Raw genomic sequence first — 22,726 nt, forward strand, 5'->3', positions numbered from 1 at the left:
GCCATTGAAGAAGCTTTGATAAGCCTTTAGCAAGTTGAGGCTCAATGTGTTCCTTAGAAGGATGAAGGAAAGGTTGTCATGAAAGCTTGAAGTGAAGATCTTATTCCTAGGCCGAAGCAAGTGACAATGAACCTCCTTAAATGCCCACTCTCATACTAGTTGAAAAGTAGAGAGGAAGTGGAATCACGAGCATAAGCAATAAGGGAGAAAGAGCTCTGGAGGTTCAAGTAAAAAAGAGAGAGACCAATATGTGGGAACTCCAACTGTCATAATATGTGACCTTTGCTCGCTTATTCTATTGCCACTAAAAGAATAAAGAATAAAATGATAGTGATGTAGCCACTTGCATTGTACGACTGTGCATGTATAGTATACAAGTAAATATAGGTGGCTAGGGATAGGCCTTTAAGCCCCAACACACTCAACACCTTAGTTTCCATATGAATGTAGTAATATATGGCTACCCAAGAATCACAAGATAAGTAGATACATCTTACACAAATAAATATATAGCCACCTAGAATCGCATGCTAAGTGGTTACATCCTACACATAAAAATGCTACTCATCGTGAACATCTCCTATGATGATTTTAACATTTGGACATGTAATATACACATCTCATAGTGCATTATTTTTGCAACCTGTATTGTCCAACCATGATTCATCTTAAGACTCCTTGTCATTACATTTATCTTTGAACCATGATCTGTCAGTGCAATTCATGGCTCCTCAAGATCATCCACTCTGACTAGGTCTTTGTCATAGCTCTCACCGAATGATTTCTTAAATAATGACTCCTAATATAACTCTAGATGCTTCTTCTTCATTGAATTGGACTTTTCCTACCCCTCAAGAAGTTTGGCTACAAATTGCTACATTTTCAACATCTTCCTCTTCTTGCTTTTGAATCCTTTGCATCTCTAATTTCTGTATACCCTATATTCCTTGTGAAAATGGTTCTTCTTCTCCCATAAAGTGGCGTTGATCGATTCTCTCTCAATTTGATGCTTTCTCCTAATAATGCCTATGATTTCTTCATGAAATTCTTAGTGCTTCAATGAAATAGTTTACAAGCACTAATTTTGAAAGTATCATCAACCCAACTCTTGCCAAGAAGTACACTACTTGATCAAAATCTATACCAAAATTAAAGCCTAAATTGATAAAAATATCTATCACGTGGATAGCAAAAGAAAAGGTGCAAAATAAAAATCCATCAGTAATTGATTGCTACAAAGAAATTGATAATAAAATGAAATTGTTTACATATATAGCATTCATGCCAACCTAAGAAGTTTGACTAGGGAATATAAAAAGTTTGTAGAAATGGCTATTGACATGGGAAGAGTAAGAACATTTTTGTGAGTATTACCCAAAAATAGTTGCTATATGTGACATCATATGTCTAAACTTACTTTGAAAGGCTTTGCTTGATTTCCTCTTTCCACATTGACAATTATGAGAGAATCATGGGGGAGGCCCAAGAACTAGAACTAAAGGAATAAGGACAAAGCAAGTTTGATTATAAATGGTATGCCATGCAATATTCTATCATAGTTGGTTCCCAAACTAACTAATGTGTATTTCTAAGGAGAGATGAGCTATGTAGAAATCCAAGAATGATTTAACATACATAGCTCCCATCTCTCTACGAGTACTACTAGGTGGAATCTAGAGATTCTCAAGTTAGGTACACCCAATGGCCTCGGTTGACCAACTCCGTCGTCTTAATCCCTTAGCCCTTCCCCAATTCCTTCAAATTTGCTTGGGGCCTATCAAGAACAAGACATATCTAGGGAGCTTGACTCACCTATATTTAGATTTGTTTTCCCCTGGGTCACTTGCACTTTTCTCTCTCTACTTCTCATTCACCTCAATGACATCAAAGCAATCATAGAAGCAAGGTATAAGGGCATTTGAGAAAGAAACCAATCTCTCTAACTACCATAGCTAGTTTCAAGCACTAGAGACCCTGCTCTTAAGAGATCACTTAACTTGGAATCAACATCTATATTCAACTAGCTAATAGCATCTCCCTATACTCTTTTATCATCACCATTTCCTCAATAACACAAATTCATATATAGTCACCCTATAATATTCTCTAATCTCCCTTTCCTCAACAACATTGATTCTTCCCATCTTCACGCACCATGTTTTCTTATTCCATCAACTATGTTACCATGAAGAACCAATGGATCCATCTTCTAAGTAAATATCTAAAGTGAGCACATACACTCATAGTAATATCTACACAACAACCTACACATGGGTCCTCAAATCTGGGACAATAATCCACACTTGCTTGGAGTTCTACCCATCTCCCAAACTAATAGAATATGTTCTATGAACTAAAAAGAGGACTACCACTTTCCCTAGGGAAAGACTACATGAGATTTTCCATTGCAAGAATAGAAGATGTGGAGAGACCTTAACCATGCCATATCCCTCAATTATGACTCTTCCATCCGCTATGACCAATCATCTAACCCTTGTGGGCAATCACACTTATCAAATAAGAGAATCACTAATCAAATGTAATAACATCAAGAATGATAAGCTCTTCAAAAACTTTGTCACCAACAATCACTTCAACATTGACTATGAAGTACTAATAAATATTCTTCATCAACAAATACCATGTTATGCATGAATTAAAAGGGACCAACCAAAGTGCAATAAAAGTGGATAGGAGAACCAACTTATGCAAGGGAACCCTAAACTCAAATCCTATGCATAAAAGTCCAAAAGTGAATAGAGGAGCTCATTTTTGTGTGTGCAACTTTGAGAAGAGCAAACCTTCTCTTTGCTTCCAGCTTATCCATTTTAGCACCTTGTTGAGAGTGAGGGAGGGCGAGAGTGAGAGTCTAAAGTGAGGGATTTTGTGAGTGAATCTTCTCTCTTTTCTTGGTTTTCTTCTCCTTTTCTCCTTCTTTCATAGCTTGGCGGGTGAGAGGTAGCGTGTGAGGTTGAGGTTGACACACTTCCTTCTTCTCTCTATTTATCTTTTTGGTAGACCTCTTGTGGATCGGATCTTTGAGAGTGAAGCTTCTCTTTTCTTTATTTTCTTCTCTTTTTCCCCTTCTTCTTTCGTAGATTCGAGCTTGAGAGGTACTGTGAGGTTGAGGTTGGTACACTTCCTTCTTCTCTCTATTTTCTCTTTTCGATGGAGTAGTAGGATAGGATCAAGAAGCCATGCTTGGATCATGAGGCTACTAAACAAACTGTCAAAGCAATTTGCACTACAATACACAAATGCAAGATGGTGAATCGACTATGAAATCATAGCCATGAGTTTTTTGTCTTGCATGGAATGGTGAGGAGAGAACAAATGCCTATGAGATTGTGATGCAAGCTGACTAGTAAGAGATGATCGTGTTGAGGCGTGTTTGAAACTCTTGAAGATAATAAGAATCCATTGGATGTCTCTCTTGTTGAGTGTGTAGTCCAAGAAAATAGCATAGTCCTACATACATCAAAGCTATTACATGGGTGGAGGGCCCATGTTTGAGCATTTTTTACCTTATGCTAATGCATTCAAAGGCATCCCCAAGAAGATAGTCATATTACTATGGCGAATTCTTGGTCTCCCCTTAGGAATGGCCATAGCATTTGTCATTGCAAGGATTGAATTATCTTTCTAAAAGAATCTATTTGTTGGTTTCTTGAAATTCCTAGCACATACCAAACATAATGATGCTAATCTTTCTTTCATACTAAAAATGTAGAATGCATGCTTTCTTTATCCTTTTTTCCATTTTTCTATTCTTGATGGCCTAAAGAAATTCTAGAAGAAATATGATAGGTTCTCCTTTCTAAATCTCCCTAGCTAGTGTTCACACACACACACACACAGAGTACATACAAGCATCATTTGCTATTCTCAACACCCCCCCTCAAATGATGAGTTCCTACCCTTGCTGGCTTTTGCTCCCCCTGCATGCAAACATGGCCCGGGAGACTAGCTCTTTGGCAGTAGCCTAGTCAAGTAAGGCTTGAAACTTTACATATTTGGTAAGGGCTTTTACATCCACTATGGGAAAAATTCTTTATTGTCAGCAACACAAAGTTCTTTTCCCATGCTTCTTTGGCATCCTTTGCTTTTCTCGATCTTCTGGGTGTCTTTGATCTTCTTGGACTCCTCCTTGGTCTTCATGCTCTTTGCCTTTGTTGTGATTCTTGTCCCTTTGTTGACATGTGGTACTTGTCCTTTTTGCTTTATGCTTTGACAAATGAACACACTGATGGGTATATGGGCTTGGTTTGACAAACTCTCATATATTGAAGTTTTAGATACATGATTCTTTTTTGTTTTTCTTTTTGGATTTTAATGGATAGACAATCACATAAAGGACTTGACATGGCAATGGATTTTGGAGAAGTGCAAACAGCTTATATTTACACTAGTTCTACAATGGAAGCAAAACTTTTCAAGGTACAATTCTTGGACCCATATAAGGAGCTTCCTTCTTTAATAAGTCAGCTGGTGGTTTGGACTCCTTTAGCCATGATAGTTGGCATTCTCTCATGGCATAATTTCCATTTCCATTGCCAGATGATTCACATGCTTGTCTAGAATATGGAATATTCTAATAGTACGTACAATGTCTGCCATCTTCTGCCAAATAAGGAGGACCCAAGAAATATAGTATAGCACAAGCTATTATTGCTGTGAATTCATGTATATTACCTCCACTTGTTGGGTGAAGCACCGATGGTTCACAAGGTGCTGACATAGTCCTATCAACAACTAGTTTTGCAAGCCTAGATTGTGTTCCATCACCATGGTTAACCCAATCATAAGCCTTGACATGCATTGATCCATATAGAAGTTTATTGAAGACAATCATGCCTGGATGATTGTAAAGAGGTATTATAGCTGAAGTAGGCATGCAGAAGATTCTCATAGAGCTCATCACACTCATATATGTGCATATATGATATGATTGGAGCTGAACGAGATGCTTTTGAGTGATGCCTAGCCATGTTCCTTTTCTCTGTTCGGACAGAGTCAGAACCTCCATTTTCTTATTGAGGTGGGATTTCATACAATCCAATATCAGGCGGCTTGATATTGTCTAGAAGAAGGCGAACTCTCTGCAACGCCTGAGGAGAGAATGGAGGTCCTAACAGTGTTGATGCCAGGAGGCATATTCCACGGTGGATTCCATGAGGTTTTGTAGTGGATTCTGTAAAATTTTATTAACGGGGCTCATACACAAAGTGGATTCTTTGTGCGAGAAGTCGATGGGGATGCCTATCCTTTTCGGGCGTTTTGTTAATTTAATGTGTAAGTGGGTGATTCCATAGCAGGTGATTCCGCAAAATACATATTTAAATTAATAAACGTTTATGAGTTTAGAGTGTGCACTCGTAATAAATTAAGGTTAGGATTGATTTCTAACCAATTTATTTTTGTAGCTGAAGACTGCTAGTTATTCACTTTTGTCGGTTTAATTGTATTATTTTTCTAACAATTGTGAATGCTTCAGTTGATGTGTAGAGCAAGCAACGGTGGCATTGGGAAGCATTGGAGGATAGCATGTATTCAAATTATCATCAATTTTTGATGGGCGTGTATCTTAGGCATGGCGTTCATATTTTGATGCGCTTATTTATTAAAGTGCTTGATATTTATTTATTATTATTTTTGTATGCGCATGGGCGCACGATTTAAATACTTGTATTGGACATTGTATTTGAGTACCACCTAACTTCTTGGACACCCAATAGCTTTAATTCTTTAGTGGCACAAAAGCAAATACAAAAGCTAAAGCGTACTATTTTGTAAATTGGGCTATTTCTTGAGCTTGAAGATGAATAATATATAAAATACATGCTTTGTGAAGCGCTCACACAAGGGCATGGGGGGAGATTGCACCCAATTGGTCTCTTGTTCATGTCGTGCAAGCTTTCTTCATTGTTTTTTGTGCAAAAAGTAGAGTTCTTTTGTTCTTGGGGACCTTCTGATGCTCACTACGCGCACATATGGCGTCTGATCTGTGCACCAGTGGTATCAAAGCGAAGCTGAGATCGAGAGCTTCCAATCGCTTACCATCTCGCGCGAAGGCGGAGCTCCTGGAACGATCAAGCTCTACAGTCAGTCTCGTGGTGAACGGTCGATACCAACGTGTTCCTGGCAGTCAAGAACCCCCTGCTGTATACTCAGATTGTGAGGGACTGGCCTCTGCAGGCGGAGGACCACGTGAGAAGATCCTTGAAGAAGTCATTGGTTTTCTCTTCTCAGATAAGAAAATTTTTACCATAACTTTTCAAGCTTAAAGGATAAGCAATAAAGCTTCAAAAGAAGCTTAACTAAAAGCTTCCCTAATTGAATTCATCAAACGGTGGCGGCAACACGAGCTGGTCGACGCCGAATTGGGTGAGAAGATATTGAGGTCCTTTAAATCCAAGCTTAATCATTAAAGTTTAAAGCTCCAAGTTCTCTAAGTTCCTCAAGTCACTAAGGTCATAAAACTTATCTTCAACAACTACCATAGAGGCAGTTCATACTCAGCAGCATACGAATCAGTCTACTACCCTCTAGAAGCCCATGTTCACACCTGTGAACTGACAGAAGCAGATTACAGCAATCAATCATAAACATGCAGACTATACGTAGTCTATACACAGTCTATATGCAAAACTATTTTTTTGGAAGGCGATTGTGACATCGAATTTCGCAATCGTAAAGGAGAGATACTACAAAAGCCAAACTAAAAAATATATACAAGCCTTGTAAACTCGCCTTTGAGCTACATTCATCCTGCTAACAAGGTTTCGAGTGTGTGAGGTCTTTTGGAATTTTACAGGATGACTGATCAAAACATGGATGATCTTATGGCTGAAGGTGATCTACCCAAACCAACAATGGAGCAAAAGTTGGATTTGATTATGATGCAGCTTCAAGAGGAATGAAGAGCACAACAAGCTTTGCAAGTTCAATTGGCCAATCTGCAATGATCTACCACCGGCCAAGATGGATTGCAACCTGAAGATCTTATACGACGTACTATCGATGCAACACTTGAAGCCCAATCTATTCGCAAAGAAACAAAGATAAGTAAAAGGAACTTCAAATTTCGTACTTTCAATGGATCACGCGATGGAAAGACTGTACTTGCTTTTATCAGTCAATTTGATGATTATTTCCATGAAGAAACATATGGTGAGAAAGACAAAATTAAATGTGTCACTAACCATTTAGTTGACCGAGCATCTTTATGGTGGACTGTGGTCCGCAAAAGCGTTGATTGTCCCACTACCTGGGAGACTTTCCAAAAGAATTTTTTGCAAAATTTCTGTCCTCCCCAATTCCATGAAAAAGCAATCAAGCAATGGGATCTTCTACAACAAAGGAATCGCGATCCTATTTCACAATACACTGAACGTTTCTGGAATGCCCTATTTCAACTACGAATGCTCGAAGATGTACCTGAAGCAACTCATAAATGCAAGTTTATGTCTGGCCTACTTGGACATTTTTATGCGGAAGTCAAAATGTTTAAGCAACAACCCTTGAAGATGCAATTTCCTTGGCCCATGACACTGAAGACAAAATTTGCGGACAAGACAAGCGACCACAACAATTTCCAACTAATGGTAACTTTGGTTCCAAACAATTCAATTCAAATTTTCGAAGATTCAATCAAAGTCGTTTTCTTCCATCTTCATTCCGTAAATCTTGGACAGGACCACCTGCCTTGCCATCAAACACAAATCCAAACCTTAAGCCATCTCTTCAGTCAAATCCCAACATTCCTAAACTTCCTGCCATTACCAATAATGTATCCAAAGCAAAACCCGTAGTTTGTTACAAATGTCATCAACTTGGACATCTAGCAACCAATTGTCAATCCAAAAAGCTATCCGTCCATATCAATTATGTGGGAGCAATAGAAGATGAAGAACGTGAGGAAATGCCGAACTTTACGGAAGATGATGACGACATTGGTACTACTTCTGATACTTTGCTAGGTATGCCAACTCCCCATTCCTTATTAACAATGAAATGTTTTGTGCATGGTAAAGAAAAGACTATTTTACATGATGATGAGAGCACACATGACTTTATTTCTGCAAAATTAGTCAAAGAATTGAATTTACATAAAGTTTCTACACATTATTGCATTAAGGGTGCATTCCTAGGTACGAGATATAATGGAACACAAGAGGTGCATAATTTAGAAATTAAAATTGGTGATTATACTGAACGAAAAAAATTCTTAGTTGTACCTTTGCAGTCTAGTGACATTATCTTAGGAATGCCTTGAGTCTAGTGACATTATCTTAGGAATGCCTTGGCGTCATCAATACAATCTTGATATAGACTATTCTACGCATTCAATTAAAATTTATTTTCAAGGAAAACAAATCACACTGCATGGTATGCACGCTTTCAATAATTTTCCATTGCTTACTCATACTCAAGCTAAACGTGCATTACGTAAAAGTAGCAAATCCTATTTAATATGGGTGAATGAAATTCAAGCTAAAGAAAAACAGATGCATCCTAGACATACACAATTTCTTGCCCAATTCCAAGATTGTTTTGCTGCTGATTTACCACTTGGATTACCCCCTGCACGTCTTGAAGACCATAAGATAGATTTAATTCGTGGAACACAACCACCATGTAAAGCACCATATAGACATAACCAAATTGAATAGAAAGAAATTCAAAACCAAATAGAAGAATTGCTTAACAAAGGATTAATTAGACCTAGTAGTTCTCCATTTGGTGCACCTGTCTTATTAGTGAAAAATAAAAATAATACCTATCGCATGTGCATTGATTATCATGTCCTAAATAAAATTACTGTTAAGAATAGATATCTGATTCCTAGGGTAGATGATCTTATGGACAAGCTACAAGGATCTGCCATATTCAGTAAGATAGATCTTAAATCTGGATATTATCAAGTAAGATTGGACAAATCTGATATATTCAAAACTGCATTTAGAACACAATTTGAACACTATGAATTTCTGGTTATACATTTTGGTTTAACTAATGCACCAGCCACATTCAGTCGTATGATGAATCGCATATTTCTGAAACATTAGCATTGTGTCATTGTTTTCTTTGATGACATATTAGTTTTCAGTAAAAATGAGAATGAGCATTATGAACATTTGTCTTTAGTTTTTAAGTTATTAAAAGACAATCAATTATATGCTAATCTCGAAAAGAGTGAATTCTTCCAAATAGAAATTGAATATCTAGGACATATTATTTCATCAGAAGGTATTAAAGTCGACCCTAAAAAGATAGAAGCAATTTTAAATTGGTCGATACCCAAAAATGTGCATGAATTACGTTCTTTTCTAGGTCTTGCTAGCTTTTACAGAAAAATTGTGCGAAATTTCTCATTTCTTGCATTACATTTGACAAAACTTTTAAAGAAAGGTATTGTGTATAATTGGTCTGACAATCAACAAAAGTCCTTTGAATTATTGAAACATGCTTTAACTCATGCTCCTGTATTACAATTACCTGACTTCAATAGAGCATTCTTTTTAGTAGTTACTGATGCTAATGGATCTGGAATAGGAGCAGTCCTTATACAAGATTCTCATCCCATAGCTTACTCTAGCTGCAAACTCAAACCATCTGAACTTAAATATTCTACCTATGACAAGGAATTGTTAGCCGTAGTACAAGCCTTACGTCAATGGAAATATTATTTAATGGGATTTGAATTCATGATCAAAACTGACCAACAAAGCATTAAACATCTCCTTAGTCAACCACAAATATCTGATCGACACATTAAATGGGCTGCTTTTATTCAAAGTTTTCGTCCCCTTATACAATATCAACCTGGAAAAGAGAATGTTGTTGCTGATGCTTTGAGTAGAAGACTGACATTCAAAATATTTCTGTGATATCATTTGATTCCCTTATTCCTATGAAAGATACTTATCACCAAGATCCTACTTTTCAAGCTGATTGGAATAAACTAGTTGCAAATAATTGGATTCCTATTGATTCATTGTCTTACACTAATGGATTTATGTTTTATGAAAAAAGATTATGTGTGACAGTTCCATTTCGATGATTTGTTTTGCATGAAATTCATTGTCCCCCATATCAAGGTCATAGAGGAATTATATCTACTTTCCGTACATTAATTGAAGATTTTCATTGGCCACATATGGACACTGATGTATCTAATTTTGTATCTGAATGCCTAATTTGTCAACGAGTTAAAAGACACCATGGTAAACAATATGGTTTTACTAATGCCATTATCCATTCCATCATGACCATGGGAACAGATTTCAATGGATTTTATCACTGGTCTACCTAACACTAAAGCTAACCATTATATGATTTGGACTGTTGTAGACAGGTTTAGCAAACAAGCATATTTTATTCCATGTGAGAAAACTTTAACTGCATCTCAAGCTGCTCAATTGTTTTTGAAAACTGTTTTCACTAATCATGGTTTACCAAAAGTCATTATTTCTGATCGTGATTCTAGATTCTGCAATAATTTTTGGATTATTTTGTTTGCTAACTTAGGAACAAAGATTGATTTTTCATTTGCATTTCATCATGAAACAAATGGTCAAACAGAAGCTACTAACAGTACTATTTTAGATCTTTTGCGTGCTTACACCATTTCAAAACCACATACATGGGATACATATCTACATTTACTTTAGTTTGTATATAATAACACACCACATACAGCTATAAAGAAAGCACCATTTGAAGTTATTTATGGGTATCGATTGCCTACACCTGTTACATCATTATCAAACAAAATTCAAATTGTTGATGATATTGCTAACATGCATGCTACTATTTTTGATGAAGTTAAAGATATGATTGCCAAAGCCCAGCAATCATACACAAAACAAGCAAACAAGAAAAGACAGGCTATGAATTTTAAAGTTGATGATTATGTTTGGTTACGAATTGAAAAACGAAGATTAAAAAGTGTAGATAAACACCCAGTTGTTAAATTAACACCTAGATTTTATGGACCATTCAAGATCATACACAAAATCAATGACAATGCATTTAAACTAGAATTACCACAACATTGGAAAATCCACAATAACTTCCATATCAATTTACTACGACCCTTTAGAGGACAACTACCTGTACACCCTATCTATGAAAACCCTCCTTTGCTAGATGATGAAACTAAAATCCTTGAGCCTGAAACTATTATAGATACTGATTTTATGACCACTAGAACTGGCCGTAGATATTCTAGATATTTGGTCAAGTTTAAAAATCATCTTGTTGAAGAGGCCCAATGGATTCACGCTAGAGACCTAAGTGCTTTCCCCACACTGTTAGCTCCATGTTGAGCTAATAGCAATTGATGATAATTGCTATCCCACCCCGGGGGTATGATGCCAGGAGGCATATTCCACGTTGGATTCTGTGAGGTTTTGCGGTGGATTCCGTAAAATTTTATTACCGGGGCTCATACACAAAGTAGATTCTTTGTGCGAGAAGTCGATGGGGACGCCTATCCTTTTTGGGAATTTTGTTAATTTAATGTGTAAGTGGGTGATTCCATAGCAGGTGATTCCGCAAAATACATATTTAAATTAATAAAAATTTATGAGTTTAGAGTGCGCACTCGTAATAAATTAAGGTTAGGATTGATTTCTAACCAATTTATTTTTGTAGCTGAAGACTACTAGGTATTCACTTTTGTCGGTTTAATTGTATTATTTTTCTAACAATTGTGAATGCTTTAGTTGATGTGTAGAGCAAGCAACGGTGGCATTGGGAAGCATTGGAGGATAGTGTGTATTCAAATTATCATCAATTTTTGATGGGCGCATATCTTAGGCATGGCGTCCATATTTTGACGCGCTTATTTATTAAAGCTCTTGATATTTATTTATTATTATTTTTGTATGCGCATGGACGCACGATTTAAATACTTGTATTGGACATTGTATTTGGGTATTGCCTGACTTCTTGGGCGCCCAATAGCTTTAATTCTTTAGTGGCACAAAAGCAAACACAAAAGCTAAAGCGTGCTATTTTGTAAATTGGGCTATTTCTTGAGCTTGAAGATGAATAATATATAAAATACATGCTTTGTGGAGCACTCACACAAGGGCATGGGGGGAGATTGCACACAATTGGTCTCTTGTTCATGTCGTGCAAGCTTTCTTCATTGTTTTTTGTGCAAAAAGTAGAGTTCTTTTGTTCTTGGGGACCTTCTGACGCTCACCATGCGCGTATACGGCGTCCGATCTGTGCACCAAGTGTGAAGGATTCTCTACACGTATCATACAATCATTGAACTGCAAGCACGGGCTCGGCTCCAGGATCCTCTTCTACGGCAGGGTTGGGGCCCAAGGCCTTTAAGGAGCGCTCCTCTTCCAAGCACATGATGAAGATGATGACGCGAAGAGGCCCAAGGTCACGAGAATCTGTGTTAATGTAGGGGCCTCTTACAGCTGCTTGAGGGGGCAATGGCCTGTTGGGATCTATGATAGGCGGCTTGCCATGGCCAGAGGCTCCTAGATAGAAGGGGAAGGCCACCCTTGCAGCCGCAAACAACAGGAGACCACCTGCTACGATTCCATTACAAAGACATGACATCTCTCTATTCTTTGTCTCATTGATAGATGATAGAATAGACTCTCTCTCTCTCTCACTCACTCACTCTCTCTCTCTCTCTCTCTCTCTCTTTATGAGTCTGTGTCACATACCAATTTAGCGAAGAAATTACACCACTAGCTACCTAGCTCAACCATGGCTTTGCTACCATGTTGAGAATCATGGACCTAGAACTAGATGAGCTATGGTGGATGCGAATCAAACACACGATACATGATTAGAATGAGAAATTGTAACTCAAGTGAATTAGGTTCCAAGATAGATTAGCTTGGGCTCATAAACACAATATTAAGTGACTCAAATTGATTTTACCATTACATTGAAATGAGTGTCAAATACATGCTTATATAGCTTTTGGATAGTACCACTATTCTCATTGTGCATATGGGATTTTGGACATCTCGTCCTAGAGCATTCATCATTGTCTCTCTCTCATACAAAGACACTTATGGGCAAGCCTCTATGGGTGTACATACAAGCATCATTTGCTATTCTCAACAATCAAGTCCCTTTGAATAGACACTTAAATCTTGTCTACCAAATTCGATGCAACATGAACATTCTAATTACATTAATTGCTAACGCTTATAGGCTATTTTGGCATAAGGAATCCCTTAAAATGCAAACCTTCATGTTGTTGATGTCTTGATGATTGAGCTTCATTTGAGGCAAAACCTCATCCCACACTTTAGATGTCAAACACCCATACCAAAATGTGCCTCAACGTTTCTTCTTCTTCAAATGTCATACATATTCACCATTTAAAATGCATCTTTTGCCTAGCCTTTTCCCCATCCATTGTCATTTGATTTCTTACAAGTGAAACATCATTTCAAACATAGGTTGGGGAGATGAATATACAAAATTAATTTTTTACTTTTAAGTACAACTTATTGTTTCTCAAATAGAATACATATGTGTGTGTGTGTGTGTGCGTGCGCGCACACGTGTTACGATGAAGCAATAGCATAGCAACAAAATATCTAAAAAGCCATTATAGTATGCATTATAGAAAAATTATTTAGAGATGCTATTGAATAAATCTATTTTTAGCATTATAAGGGGTATACAAGAGAGCCTGATTGAGGGGTCATTGAAATACATAAACTTATCTCATAGTAGAGTTTAAAGAGCCCATTACATGAAAAGATATAGAGAGGTTGAAGATAGTACCTATATCCATACAAAATAATATGATTAGAGCTTTGGAACTAAGGTGTATTGTAGGTGTTGAAAGCACTCGTTGTCATACCTTTCACCATATTTGACTATATACCTTGTTCGTGTGACATGGATAATCCATTCATTGACTTCAACGATTTGATATTTTTCATAGCATTTATACTATAATGAAGGTTTCTCGCCAATTAGTATCTCAAGGTATTGCAAGTAGGATTCCAAATAGAGGGTACACTAGACTTGTAGTGCTTTACAAGCCATGTGGAAAGCAACATGAGGCATGTAGTAGCTTCTACTTTTGAGAGGTACTTTGGGAAGGTAAGTCTTAGTAGGACTATGGAGGCCATCTGTTTATTGTAGAGAACAACGTGAACTAGAATTTAACCATGCAAAATTAATAGTAACTATAATGATCACATGAAGGCCATTTGATTGCAAAGAATAGAGTAAACTTGAATTTAACCAAGAAAAACTAATGACTAAAATGATCACATGAAGATGGTAATATATGACCCAAATTGCTATTGGCGATATATTTATCCGCAAGGAATGCCAAAAGGGAGAGTTCTCCTTAAAATAATGGAATCTCGCTAGACAACTTCAAGAACCAGATGAAGCCAAAGTCTAGATCACCATGGATGAGAGGATAATGTATATGCACACTCCTTCAAATGCGGCCAACATTGACACATGCTTAAACTCCATGGACAGGTTAGCATAAGGGATATCACACTTTTGCACAAGTTAGAACAAGCATTAGTGGTATAGTACCCATCGTACACACCAACTAGCACAACTGATAATACCATGTTGCATTTTATTTGTTTGAACTACCGGAAGCTTAAACACCATGGTACTAGTGAGCAAAAGGGCTATCACAAGCTTGCAACAAGTCAACATAAGCAGTAGATATAGTAAAAATTCAACCATCATGTTAATGATACCACCATCATATGTTTAGTTTGCTTATCATTCTAACGAACTACTTAGTTTGTTTTGCAATAAGAATCATAGCTTTTCTATTGCACAACCAAAGTAGTGGAGTGATGAGGCCCATAGGTGTGGTTAGAGTGAGAGAGATGCAATAGAAAGTAGATCCTACAACACAAGCTGCATATCCCCAATAAATAAGAATATAAGTGGGAATGCCAATATTTTGGTGCCAACTATTGAAAAATGGACCCATAAAGAATGGGATTTGGAGAGCTGAAAAGACATGGTGCACAAACTAATCAAATGGTTGGCTTGTAAGCACCTAGATTGCATAATAAATGTGGAACTTTTCAAAGGCTTCCCTGTTTTGTAGGTAGTAAGTAGGTTAGTGCTGCCCACTATTAGTGGGATTTGTATTCCCAAAGCCTTAAGAGTGAGATATAGCTCAACATTAATACCCTTTCTCAATAGTAAGCTTCCTTGTGTGTGTGTGTGTGTGTGTGTGCGTGCGTTGTGTGTTTATTTATTACTTTTGAGTTTAGAAGTTTTATATCATATAATTATGTCTTTAAGCTAATGTGCTTAATTGATGTAATATGATAATTAGAGGTGCCAATATTAAATTTTAAAAATGTAATGTTTAAAGCTTAATTGTAGCTTAATGTTTTATAAGTATTAGTGGGTTTTCCACTATTACTTTCTTATTTTCATAATTCAATAATTATCAAGTATTCTTTTCTATCTAAATATTTCAAAAAATGGATGGAGCTTTTGCTTATCACTTGTTTTTGTACTATAAGTCACATCTACTAATGCCAGTCTCCTTGGAGGTCACACAAATGAGAAGCCAAACAAATCCACAAGCACTACCTCTATTCTTTTGGCGATATGATGATGGATGCTTTTACTAATGAAGAAAACCCATAAACACCATGCAACCCCAAGGATTTCACCATTTCAAAAACTGCATGTGTCACATGCTTCTATGTAAGTCCGCCTTTTCAAAAGTTACAAAAAATTTAAGGCTATCTAAGTCTACGAGATGTTAGTGATGGTCTTTTTGTATATACTTCTATTAGTATATTTAAACACTCCCTCTACCTATAAGAATGTTTATGAATGGATCATTTATGTATCTCACTAAATATGTGATTTGTCAATTCACATGATAGTATGTATTTATAACTTTACAATAGCATCATCTCACAATTTTGATCCATCAATATCATTAGGGGAGAAGTGGACTCAAAAAGGGCTAAGTCATTAGACTCACTAAATTTTTACCTTCAAAACTTTAGCCAATAGGATGTTAATCTATTGCACTCTTGGAGGGTCCTTGGTATTTTCCTAATAGCTAAATCCTAAAAGTTTTGATCACGTTATGAGAGTCTAGTGAATCCAAATTTTTTGTCTCCTACAAATCTCAAATTTTCATGGGACTCACTTTTCATCCTTGCCAACCCATTTTATGTTGACCTTTTGGTTTTTCCCATAGTTTTCTCCCTCTCCTTATTATATTGTAGCTTCCTTTCCACCTTTTTTGCTTCTTCCTCCCCACCACAACTTTCCCCTTGCTTTAGATGTTTCCTCTTTGCCATAGCTCCCACTTTACTCTCCCTCTTATATTGTTGCTATTCCCTCTCCACCATACTGTCTAGCTTGGTGTAGTCTCCTCTCTAATACATTAAAACTCATCCCCTCCCAACATTGCTCCATAGTCATTGCAAATATTGAGAGCCCCTTTTGTCCATCTCTCTCACTTTGCTTCTCTCCCTACCTTTATTTTGCATCCTTTTGCATCCTCCACCATTATAGGTTGAAGCTTCTATTATCTCCATCTCCTTCTCTCCATACCTTACTTTCACATCCTCCTATATGAGTGGAAGCTTGAGCTTGTGCTTGGAAGTTTGCAAAATAAATCAAAGGAGATACCTACATAAAGTTTTTTGTTCACTTTTTTCTTTAGTCCAAGCATTAGAACTAGATGGTTTAGTCACCAACATTCTCAACTTGGTTTTCTTAGCTCCTCAACTTGTCATGCTTTTTGTAGGTAGGGAGAATAAGAAAAATGACTTTTTGCACTAAAGTTGAGTCATAGTACATTCCACATTTTGAAAAATGGTTACATTAAACATGAGGCAACAAATATCTTTGTCTTACAACCCTCTTGATTTCTTATGAGCTTACAAGAGCTTCCATGGTAGCATTGTCTCAACATCATTCTTTTCACCACAAGAGTGCCTTGCCTATCAAACCATAGCTTTGAAATCATAGCCGTGTTAGCTATGCTTATTCTTGTTATGTCAAAATAATCTTCTAGGATTTTGATCCAAATTTTAGGTTCGGTCTCAATATTTTATCATTTTCTCACGACTTTAGGTGGCTTCATCATTTTCTCATGAATACAAGTTTCTTAATATCCTTTGAAAGCACGTTATATAGATGATTTATTATAGGTGGACTCTCTGGGCAGCTATCTTGAATCGATGTTAGATAGTTTATTAAGAGACCTTACAAGTCAATTAGGACCCTCGGGTTGATCCTTGTGGGAGAATTAGGCAAACTCAAGTGATTTAGAGCATTAAGTTTTTATAATTCATGGGATCTTTGAATGGAGTCACCTAGATACATTCATTGATGGACTACCAAAAGCATGCTATTAGGAATTTGTTTGATAGGCATGTTACATGTGGTATCAGATAAAATGTATTAAGTAAATTATTAATAACTTTGCATGTGTCTAAGGAATTGATTTATGGAATCAAAAGGAAAAATTTTATAAACAACATGGAACTTGTTTTAAACAATATGATCTTGGTTATCAAGCACCTTCTACGAGACTTGAACACTAAGTTCCAAGAAAAGAAGCTCCTCTTTATAGCATTGGTGTTAAGTATCCTGCTTGGGGAATACATTGGCAATAATGAAACTCAAGCAACTAGCAGTGATTTTTTTAAGGTCAAAATCTCAAAACCGCTCCTATCAAAGTTGTGGCAAGTTCAATAATGCCTCCATGTGACACTCTAGAGTGGCATGAAAGCACAAGTTTGCCATGCATTCATGTTGGATGACATCAACATCACAAACAAAAAATGTACAAAAGAGGTAACCAAGAAATTATAGGTGAATTCTCATTTCATTGAGTTTTATTTTGATTGTTCTAAACTAAATATTCAATGTTTCTTATATACATATTCCCCCTTTGAATGCGTGGATGAGGAACCATTGGATTTCCTCCCTAGAACATTTAGTTACCTGCATGCATGTGGGTGCCTTATCGTATGCAAGTAGGATGGCATCTGATATTCTAACTTCTAGCATTCTTCTACAAACACACCTACAAAAAACCTTCAAAAATGAATGTTGTGGAGACCTTGCAAGTATCCTCGATCCACTCATCTCTAGAAGGACTAGCTGAAGCCTCACAAGAGATTTTTGGACAACACATTCCTTGAGAATGAAAGTGATACATGATATGCATGCATCTTTGACTTCTCATGTGGATCAAGATTAGTGAGTCTAGATTGGTTCCTTCCCTGATTCATGTATTTTTTGCAATTATTTGCTAAAATGAAAGCTAGAATGTTTATGTGTAGGAATGTAGACAATACATTCACAAGTTTTCTTAGATTTGGATGGGAGGTGAAGAAAGGTACACAAGAAGGGATAAGTACAAATGAAAAGTGTATATGAAAAGCATGATATTTTGGTACATCAACAAGAAGCCCTATACATGCACTTTCAATATGAACATTGGATGCATAAGGTTGAAAAGTGGGTTCCTTTGGAGTTAAATGATAATGAATAATTAAAAGAGTATGCCAACAACTACCAATTGGATAGGTTGAAATCATACATATCAATTTGTTTTGGAGCCTACATGGCACAAGGGAGAATCTATATTTCATGTTGGATTATGCTTTTGAAGGTAGTGCTTTTACAATCCATGGGAAGGAGGTTAGAGAGGAGTACCCTTAGTTAAATGAATTGCTCCATAGATGCCCTTAAGCTTCATTGTTGGCTCAACTCAAAAACTGCTATGTACTCCGTCATTTTCCATTCATGATAATGATGAATTATTCACTTTGCTCACTAGATTGGGGCAGGATATTGTGTATTAGTTTTCTATGTATGATATAATTATTACAAATCACAGTGTAATGATGCTTTAAAGTGTGTTTCAAATTATGCCTTTCATAAGTGAAGTTGTACTAATTAAACTGCTCAAGACTTCAAATTTAAGAGTGCCCCATCTTAAATTTCTCTTGAGAGAGAGATTCATGTAACTTTGATTCCTTGCATTGATTCCAGCCTATCTAAGTAAGAATCTTGTGATGTAGGTTGCAAAGGTTGCACCCTTTGTATTCTTTTCCTAGATAGAGTTTACTCATCATGAAGACAAGCTGTTCCTATTGTATAGATTTGGTGAGAACCTTCAATGAGAGACATGATGAATTTTAAGAAGTGGTGGGCTAGATATATGATGTAGTAGGTCTAAGGGTAATCATAGGCAATGAGAACAAGGCTTGTATATCAACCAATTACATCCACTACATCTACAATGGTAGCAACTCAACCTACAAGCACTTGAGTAGGTTGGTACAAAACTTGTCAATAGACCACTATACAAAGAAAGACCTAATGCTCTTGATGGTATATAGTAGAGGAAACATGGGCACTGAGTTCTTGTCATGGGAGATGACTATCATCTTCTTCCTCTTGAATGTTGAGCAAGAGAGGTTGTAGTTGCCTTGAAGTAGGAAGCCCCCTAGAGCATGCCAAATCGTGAGGAACTCCTTGATGATGTTGTGGAAGCACTTCTATCCACCCAAATGCCATAGGAGATGATGGGGATCCTAAAGGCATTAACCTAATGTGGTACTCAAGAGTGCACCTATAGGATATCATTCATATCATGTGCATTCAAAGGGTATTAAAATACCATTTCCTTGCATGTTATAAGGAAATAAAACGATCCCTTTCCTTAAGAAACTTACTGTCATTTTTCAAATTGTAATTAAAAAACCCCTTCTATAAATGTAATCATGTAGATTTTACTAAATAAAATAACTATTCTATTGTTTGCACATGATATACTTTCATTTTTTGAGGCACACCCTTGAAAGAAGTGGTATAGGCATAGGGGATACATAAATTGACTCTTGACATGATGACAATTCTCAATTTGAGTTACTCTTCTTGCATTATATCTATGTGGATGAAAAATTGTATATTCTATTGCACAACATACACTCCCTCTTTAGACTTTGCAAGGAAGATGCTTGTGGTGCTTTGTGCATCACTAGCTTTTTCAACCAAATGCTAATTTTTGAAGAGTTAGACAACTTGTTGGATATGTCTTTGTTGATGCATTAAGAATCACCAATTGGAGTTTTCTTCTTATAGGTTGCAATACACTTGGATGCATTATCATTATGTAAAGGTAGTGTTTGCAATCCTTTTAGAAAAGATGCCATAGGAAGAACTCTTTCCCCAAGAGAATAGTAGAAGCAATAGGCTTGGAGGTGTTATACTTGTTGAGTGAGCAAAGGCGAGAGGAGGCTCTCAAAGCTCATCGGGCAAATGGGTGACTAGGCTCAATATCACCCTCTCCCTCCCAAGTTTGATTTTGAGAGCTTTGGCCTTAAGAAACCCAACCTTGAGAACCTGAACCTATCCCTTGCTTCCTATGTGGAGGTGAAGAGCCATCAAACATAGGTGTAGAGTTGTTGCCTGACAAGTTTATGATTAGGAAGAGCACTATGGGGTTGGAGGCTTAGGTCAAGTATCTATTGGGAGAAGCAAGAAGAGAGGACATGGATGATGATATAGATCCATAAGAAATACAAGAAAGATGATCAGCCCTAGGACAATTGCACTCGTAATCATTTTTCTCCTACTACAATCCCACCTAGGAAAAATGCATTCACGATCATAAATACAAGAAAGATGATCAACCCTAGGACAATTACTCTCATGATCATTGCTCTCCTACTACAAACTTGTCTAAAAAAATGCGCCACTACATGTAGCACAAGAAGCTAATGGCGATGTGGAAGTACTAGATGAGCACATAAATTCTCTTGAAGTGAGCACCCTTTAACTTATGAGGAAGATAAGTGAGGAGATGAAGTTTGGCATGTGATTCCAAACATGAGCCTTGCTTGCACTCCAAGAGGTCATCATTGTGATGATGCTCATGAAAATCTTTGAGGATATGATCCTTTGTGCAGTGATGAACATGGCCTTGGCAAAGTAGTTAAGGCATGTCAAATAGCTCTTCCCTAGTTAGATAGACTCTAGTTGCACTAAATTCTGTACTTTACTCCTATTGCTGGCATGCTATAATTATAATCCATTACAAACATAATCTTTTTGTCCATTTGTGTTCATTGTCATTTTAGTTTTGAGGTTTGATCACTATGCATTTGAGTAATTTTTGTGTCTATATGCGTCATGGGTTATGCATGTTCTTAAGCTCGATACGTGTATCACGTATGTGTTCAATTATGATGCATGCAAGTATACATGCATGATTATAATCATGCATGTTTCAATTGATAAACACCTAGTTAGGCTTGTTTTTGCAAAAGAAATTACATAGTTTGTGATTGGTAGATGTGCCTCACAATCCACAATGTTTTTTCCCTAGTTAGGCACAAGTTGATGGCTTCAAAGCAACTCATGGTAGCGCACCATCCCTAGCTCCAAGAAAAAGAGTGGCCCAATAATTATCACATCAGTTTGTTATTAGGGATGTATTCTCCATAGTTTTTTGCTTTATTTTTTAGGTCAAATGTTTGTTTTGGTAAAGAATCTAATCTTTTATTCATGAGTGCTATATTAAAGAACTTCATGTCTCATGTAAACTAGAAAACAATGAGTTGTATTCAGTGCTTGGACTAGTATGAGCACCACCAAGTTAGTGCAAACAAATTCTTCTTTGTGCTCGATGAGCTTGGTGGGGAGGGGCTCCAATAAGAAGTAATAAGGTATGTGCGCGCAGCACTAGGCCTAGGGCGCCGACGATGAAGAACCTAATTTGGCTCTATAATAACATTTACATCCTTATGTCACTTGTGCATCATACAATTCTCAAATTTTAATTTTAGAAAGAAGAAAGGGTGCGCACTTGCCATGTGTTGAAAAAGTGGCAATTTTAACCATTCAATGCATTGGTTTTTAGCTTCACCAATCCATGGTTCATTATGGTTGCAGGTTTAGAACCGGTTATGAACCTAGAGGCCATTGAAACCTAACGACTCGGGTTGGGAGCGCCCACCGGAGCTGTTGGTTTAGGCCCTAGTCCCAAACCCTAGTGGGAACACGCTCTCAGATGGAACTTGGAAGAGGAGCATTTTATGAAAAAGAGTTGAAGAGAAGCATGTTTCTTCTTGTCTTGTCTAGAAAGGAAAAGAATCAATTTCCTCTTTTTCCTGACCATGATACTTATCCACAGGAAAGGGCTTGCCAGCCGTCCGATTAGGAGTTATCCAGCCGTCGAGAAAAGTGCTTTATTGAAAAGGCCACGGGGAAAAAAGAGACGTCGGATGAGATATGATCCGGGCCGTCGGATGGGATGTGAAGGGGGCCGTCGGATGGGGGTGTACGCCTTTCTGGCGGCTTGCGTCGGAGTCGCGATGACGTGTCGAGGCTTGGAATAAAGAAATTGATATTGTGGTTGGACAGCGCAGCGGTTCTGCGGCCGACACGCTGGCGCAATCTTTATCGAGGACCCGGGCGCATGACACGTGGCGGGCCGGCTGCCACAACCCGTCCAAAATATCTCTCCTTTCGTGGAGGAGGTGAGAGAGGAGGTCTCTTTTCCACTTTCCTTTTATTTTTTTAAAAAAAGGGGCAACTAATACTTTAAATAAAGCTTTATTGACGGGGAATTTAATGGTTCGCTTTTTTAGGGCGGTCTGTGCTGAGAGACACGGAGGGCCCACCAGACCCGCGCTTCCTTTTATCTGAAAAATATACAAGGAAAGCCTCCGCCACCTTACAC

At 37.3% G+C, this 22,726-nt stretch overlaps 1 pseudogene; it reads right to left on the reverse strand.

Moving 5' to 3' along the window:
• Positions 1-4,591: 4,591 nt before the first annotated feature.
• Positions 4,592-12,588, reverse strand: LOC148013752 (plant cysteine oxidase 4 pseudogene; annotated as a pseudogene).
• Between the last annotated feature and the right edge of the window lie 10,138 nt (positions 12,589-22,726).

The sequence above is a fragment of the Lygodium microphyllum genome, chromosome 26, assembly GCF_053477565.2.
Source record: "Lygodium microphyllum isolate KBCC chromosome 26, Lygodium_microphyllum_v1.1.10, whole genome shotgun sequence".
In the NCBI taxonomy this organism is placed as follows: Eukaryota; Viridiplantae; Streptophyta; class Polypodiopsida; order Schizaeales; family Lygodiaceae; genus Lygodium; species Lygodium microphyllum.